The sequence below is a fragment of the Polypterus senegalus genome, chromosome 12 (genome assembly GCF_016835505.1).
Source record: "Polypterus senegalus isolate Bchr_013 chromosome 12, ASM1683550v1, whole genome shotgun sequence".
NCBI classification, from domain to species: Eukaryota; Metazoa; Chordata; class Cladistia; order Polypteriformes; family Polypteridae; genus Polypterus; species Polypterus senegalus.
Genome location: NC_053165.1, coordinates 42,181,427 through 42,187,848, shown reverse-complemented (window position 1 = coordinate 42,187,848; position 6,422 = coordinate 42,181,427).

Sequence of the window (6,422 nt, the reverse complement as noted above, 5' to 3'; positions counted from 1 at the left end):
GCTGATCCTCCAGGTAGGACATTGAACATCTCTGGATCCACGATTCTTGAGGCTGATCCTCCAATTAGCTGTGAACCACCCAATCTCACTGAGATTGCACAGGTGGTGAACCAGCTGAGGGTAGTGAAGGCTGCAGGTATCTGTGGTATCTGGGGTGAACTTCTCTAGGCTGGTGGTAAGGCTGGCGTCCTGGCATTGCAAGCAATCTTTGGGAAACAGGAGTCATCCTGAATGACTGTTAAGACTTGTCGTCCCTATCTGCAAAGGGAATGATGATTGTGGCAACTACAAGGGAATAACACTGCTCTCGGTGCCTGGTAAGGTCCTCGTTAGGGTCATCCTCAATTGGATCCGTGATCACTTGCTCACCTACCAGCGACCAGAGCAGTCTGGTTTAAGGCCTACCATCGACCACATCCTGACACTGAGGGGTCTCAAAACCAAGATCTAGGCCTTTAATGACCTCTTGGGCACAGCCATCAGCAGTGTGTCTGTCTGCGGAGAGAGTGTCGACCTTGCTGAGAGGTTTACTTACCTCAGCAGTGACATTCATGTCTCGGGTGACTCTTCCTGTGAAGTCAGTAGACGGATTGGGAGGGCATGTGGGAGGTCATGAGGTCGCTGGAAAGGGGTGTGGAGCTCCTGATATCTGTGCAAAAGGACGATGGTCCAAGTCTTTAGAGTCCTGGTGCTTCCTGTCTTGCTATATGGTTGTGAGACATGGACGCTGTCCAGTGACCTGAGATGAAGACTGGACTCCTTTGGTACTGTGTCTCTCCGAAAAATCCTTGAGTACCATTGGTTTGACTTTGTGTTGAATGAGATGTTGCTCATGGAGTCCCGAATGAGGCACATTACCTGCATTGTGAGGGAGCATCAGTTACGGCACTACGGCCATGTGGAGTGGAGGGTGATCCAGCTCGTAAGATCCTCATTGTTGGAGACCCAAGTGCCTGGACCAGGCCAAGGGGACACCCATGTAACACCTGGCTGCGCAGATAGAGGGTCATTTCCGGAGGGTGGATCTGAACCGCGTGTCTGCCTGGGGGGTTGCCAAATGAGATCCCAAGTCGTTTCATTGTGTTGTGGGTGCAGCAATGCTCTATACCAGTCCATACTGCCCAACCTGAACTGACCTGAAGATCTAACTTAGATATATTAAATTCTAAAACACATTACAAACTTCTACAAAAAGAGTATATTTAAATGATAACAATGTAGCATACAACAAAAACATAAACATCATTATAATAAGTGCTTTATTTATGAAGTTTATGTACATGGACTTAAAGAAATTATGGGTAGAAGTGGAGGTAAAAAAAATTCGGGGCAATGTGGAGCCTGCAATTTAAAATTATAAAGCTGTGCCCTGGATGCCACTATTAAAAGTTGACATACATGGTCGAGATATTGACATGCAGTATGAGGTTGTGCAAAATATGACAACTGATCCTAAGAATTGTTGGGGTTACCAGCCAGATCCCCCGTTTAATAGAAACTCAAAGATTTATACAGAAGCGATGCACGATGGCTCTTCTACAAAACGTAGCTGGACTTAAGTGGCTGCTTAAAGAGTTTAGGTCTGAATCAGATCTCCATCTCTCTTGTGCGTTCATCCAGAATGAGACGCCACCTTCTGTGAGAGTCATCTGTCCTCGCTGGGCGCCTACTCGTGAAGTAATGAACTGCTTTGTGTGGCTCTGGCAGAGACACATGAACTTACTTTCAGATATTCTGATTAACATTTGAAGTTCTATATGACTAAATGTCCATTTAAGGTGGCGTTGAGATATGCCAGGCTGTCCTTGTTCTGTGCTGGCTTCCTGCCAAATGGCTGGTAAAGGTTTGATTTTCTCTTAATATTTGACATGTTGTATTGTGTCGTAATGTTACGCTCATCTAACACAAGGAAAAACTCCCAAAAAAAAACCAGTAGGGAAAAAATGGAAGAAACCTTGGGAAAGGCAGTTCAAAGAGAGACCCCTGTCCAGGTAGGTTGGGCGTGCAGTGGGTGTCAAAAAGAAGGGGGGCAATACAATACAATACAATACACAGAACAGTAACAAATCCTCAATACAGTATACAAATAAAAATTTTAGAAGTACGTAGCAGAATTTAACAGTAGATGATATCACATACAGTAATATGATTTGGATTTATTTAGAGTCCTGGAAAACTCATCCATCAAGCTGCCTCTCCCATTTTGCCATTCCACGGCTGAAACAGTGCTGGGCCAGCCAATCCGATGAAAGGACCCCTCTTTCCCACGATTCCTGTGATCCTCCATCAGGGATGACTTTACCTTAGGCAGGTGGGCCGTGGGCACCAAGTGCCACATTAGAGTACCGAGAAGAGAAACAGTACAACAATTATGGTTATAAAGCATCATGCATGAATTTCCATTTCCCACAGTCTTAAATGCTCATCTGTTCAATGCAGCAATTCCCAGTTAATATTTTAATATTAAATCATTTATATAGCGAAGGGAAACATGAAACTCCCCTGTGCTGGTGGGAAGCAACATCTGAAGTCTTTGCAATTCATGCAGAAAGTATGTCTACCTGTTACAATAAAAAGAAGGAGCAGACAAACATCTTTCTGGCTGTAGGTTCTCATATTGGTTCAAGATGACACCTCAAAGATGTCAAAATGTGAAACTGTCAAGAGAAGCTAAAATGTTATCAGTTAGAGAGAGGCATAGAGACGAAGGCAAGTTATTCCATGAAGCGTTCAGACCAGCTCCACCACACTTCCCTTCTCTCTAATGTTACGTCCGACCAGCAGAAGGAGCTTCTGGGGGATCAGCTGCTTCTCTTGGTTCAAAAGTTGCCATATTGTCAAATTCACAAAATATTGATAAATAACTGTAAACTTTGACAGACAAGCAGGTGCAAAGATAACAAATAAGAATAAGCAAAGATTTTTTTAGCATTATTCATATTTAATTGCATGGCTAGGAGTGCAGAACATTCCACTAAATAGAAAAACTGTAGATTAGCAAATTAACTAAAAAAAAACAAAAACAAGAAGAGTTAACACACTTTTCAAAAATCTTAGTGGCAACGGAACTTAAGTAGGATGGGAATTCCAAGCAAAATAATTCCATGTAAGATCTACTTTTTGCAATGCCAAGGTGAGATATGCCAACTGGGCAATAAACACTTTATATGCATACAGGTTCAGCTTGGCACCTCTTCTCTTGTCTGTTGTGGTGCCCTTAGGCCAGGGTTGAAGTCCAATTGCAGATCACGTGTTGACTTGTTAAGCCGAGCACTTTTTAGTTTTAGGTCTCATGTCCAACTTACTCCGTTTTGACCCACACACCATAATCTCCACAGTACACTTAGACATGGAGAACATTAAATGCTAGGAGCCACGCAGACCGCCAGTGGTTCATATAAAGCCAAACGTTTCCATTTTGCTATGTACTTCAGAAGCTTTTCATCCCGTTATTTATTTCTCATTCTTAACCACTCTCTCACCTCCTGTGTTTGGCTTGACGCTCAGAAGATGGCGGTGCTGGAGTGTTTTTTCATGTCACCCTGGTGTGAAGCACTGTATTTTGTGATCATAACGATCACATTTCTCTGTCTTTGGAGGACCTGCACTCTTCATACCATACTTGATGCTCAGCAGATGGCGCTGCTGTTCTTACTCTTCTTTCAAGGAAGAACCTCAGCAGTGCGCTTCATGAACAGCAGATGTCGCTGCTGTTCTTCTCTTTTCTGCCATGTAAACAGCTCAGGTAGTTTGACATAAGAAACAGGCAAACCCCAAGAAATTCATGAAGGCTGAGCCTAGTCAATTTTCTTCAATTAAGACCGAGATCAAGGATTTATCTACATTTGTTCACAAATACTCGCGTGACAGACGTACACATAAACCTTAACATTTTAAATATAAATATATACAGTATACAGGGGTCGGTTTACAGTTGTGAGTATGCAAAACACAGAGTTTATTCTTGTATTGTTATTAATTTATTAATAAATGTATTATTTATTTGTATTATCCATCCATTATCCAACCCGCTATATCCTAACTACAGGGTCACGGGGGTCTGTTGGAGCCAACACAGGGCGCAAGGCAGGAAACAAACCCCTGGCAGGGCGCCAGCCCACCGCAGTATTTGTATTATTTGACAATTATTAATATTATTGTTATTGTTATTAGCAGGAAGTCTGCAAGAATGTGTAAATAATGAAGGCCGGTAATTTGAGCACCTATGAGAATGTACCTAAGTGCACTGTGCCATTGTGACATTCTTTTGACTTATTAAAGTTAATAAAACTACTGTAATAATCTTAATGTGCATGTCTTTTTCCATGCAAACCCCCATGTATATATATTGTGTAGGCTAGGGTTGGTGCCACAGAGCCACAAACACACAAACACAGGTCAGGGTTCAAATAAGATCGATAGATAGATAGATAGATAGATAGATAGATAGATAGATAGATAGATAGATAGATAGATAGATAGATACTTTATTAATCCCAAGGGGAAATTCACATACTCCAGCAGCAGTATACTGATACAAAGAAACAATATTAAATTAAATAGTAATAAAAATGAAAAGAATTAAAATAAAATTAATGTTCGTGATTTACTCCCGGGTGGAATTGAAGAGTCGCATAGTGTGGGGGAGGAACGATCTCCTCAGTCTGTCAGTGGAGCAGGACGGTGACAAAAGTCTGTCACTGAAGCTACTCCTCTGTCTGGAGATGACACTGTTAAGTGGATGCAGTGGATTCTTCATGATTGACAGGAGTTTGCTTAGTGCCCGTCGCTCTGCCACAGATGTTAAACTGTCCAACTTTAATCCTACAATGGAGCCTGCCTTCTTAACAAGTTTGTCCAGGCATGAGGCGTCTTTCATCTTTATGCTGCCACCCCAGCACACCACCGCGTAGAAGAGGGCACTCGCCACAACTGTCTGGTAGAACATCTGCAGTATCTTACTGCAGATGTTGAAGGATGCCAACCTTCTCAGAAAGTATAGTCTGCTCTGACCTTTCTTACATAGAGCATCAGTATTGGCAGTCCAGTCCAATTTGTCATCCAGCTGCACTCCCAGATATTTAAAGGTCTGCACCCTCTGCACACAGTCACCTCTGATGATCACAGGGTCCATGAGGGGCCTAGGCCTCCTAAAATCCACCACCAGCTCCTTGGTCTTGCTGGTGTTAAGGTGTAAGTGGTTTGAGTCGCACCATTTAACAAAGTCTTTGATTAACTTTCTGTACTCCTCCTCCTGCCCACTCCTGATGTAGCCCACAATAGCAGTGTCATCAGCGAACTCTTGCACGTGGCAGGACTCCGAGTCATATTGGAAGTCTGATGTATATAGACTGAACAGGACCGGAGAAAGTACAGTCCCCTGCGGCGTCCCTGTATTGCTGCACACAATGTCAGACCTGCAGTTCCCAAGACGCACATATTGAGGTCTGTCAAAAAAAAAAAGGGGGTTTATTAGAAAATGCCTTTTTACAAAAAAAATTCACAGGATTTGTCTTCTTCTTTCTCTCTCCACTGCTACTCCTGCCTGGCGAGTGTTGCCTGTCTCCACGTCAAACTCCGACTCGCCTGGACAACGCAGTCTGGTCTCTTTTATTGAGGATCCAGGAGTATTTCTGGTGCCAGGGCTTTGCCTGTTGAAGCACATCCAGGCCATATGGATGTCCCAAATAGTTGGCAGTGTAACGCCCTGCAGTACCCCTAGAGGCACCCATGAACCCCATCAGGGCCAAGCTACTGGACTACAATTCCCAGCATTTCCTGTGTGTCTCCAAATGGGTACCAATACCCAGGGATGCTGCCACCTAGCATCCAGGGGGAGACATTAAGCCAGAAATATTGCTTTCCCCTGTCCTTCTGTTTTAATGGTATCCTGGCCAGGTAAGGATCTCCAACCAATTCTGGCTGGAACACCACTCCCAGTATGTCGTCCCTCTAGATAGATAGATAGATAGATAGATAGATAGATAGATAGATAGATAGACGTGAAAGGCACTCTGATAGATAGATAGATAGATAGATAGATAGATAGATAGATAGATATTTATTTTAGTATAGTAGATAGATAGATAGATAGATATTAACCTTCCCCAACACACACAAATGTGTTATCTACTTAAAACTATACACTTTTAGAGCACACAACAGAAACAGATGCAATTTGGATAGAAACAGAAGTCTGAATGAAAGTTTTGACTGTCCCAAGTTCAATAATTCCATGAGGAGTATAGCAGATGTGGACGATTCCATAAATGTCCAACCTGTTCTGGTCTGGCCCAGCTCCCTTGTCTCAGATTCTTTTGCCTGGGCAGGCTTTCCTTTTCTTCTGTCTTAAGACCTGGATGAAGTGGTAACAAAAATGGATTTGTCAGGAAATCTAATGCTGTGTGCTACTGCTGACGGCT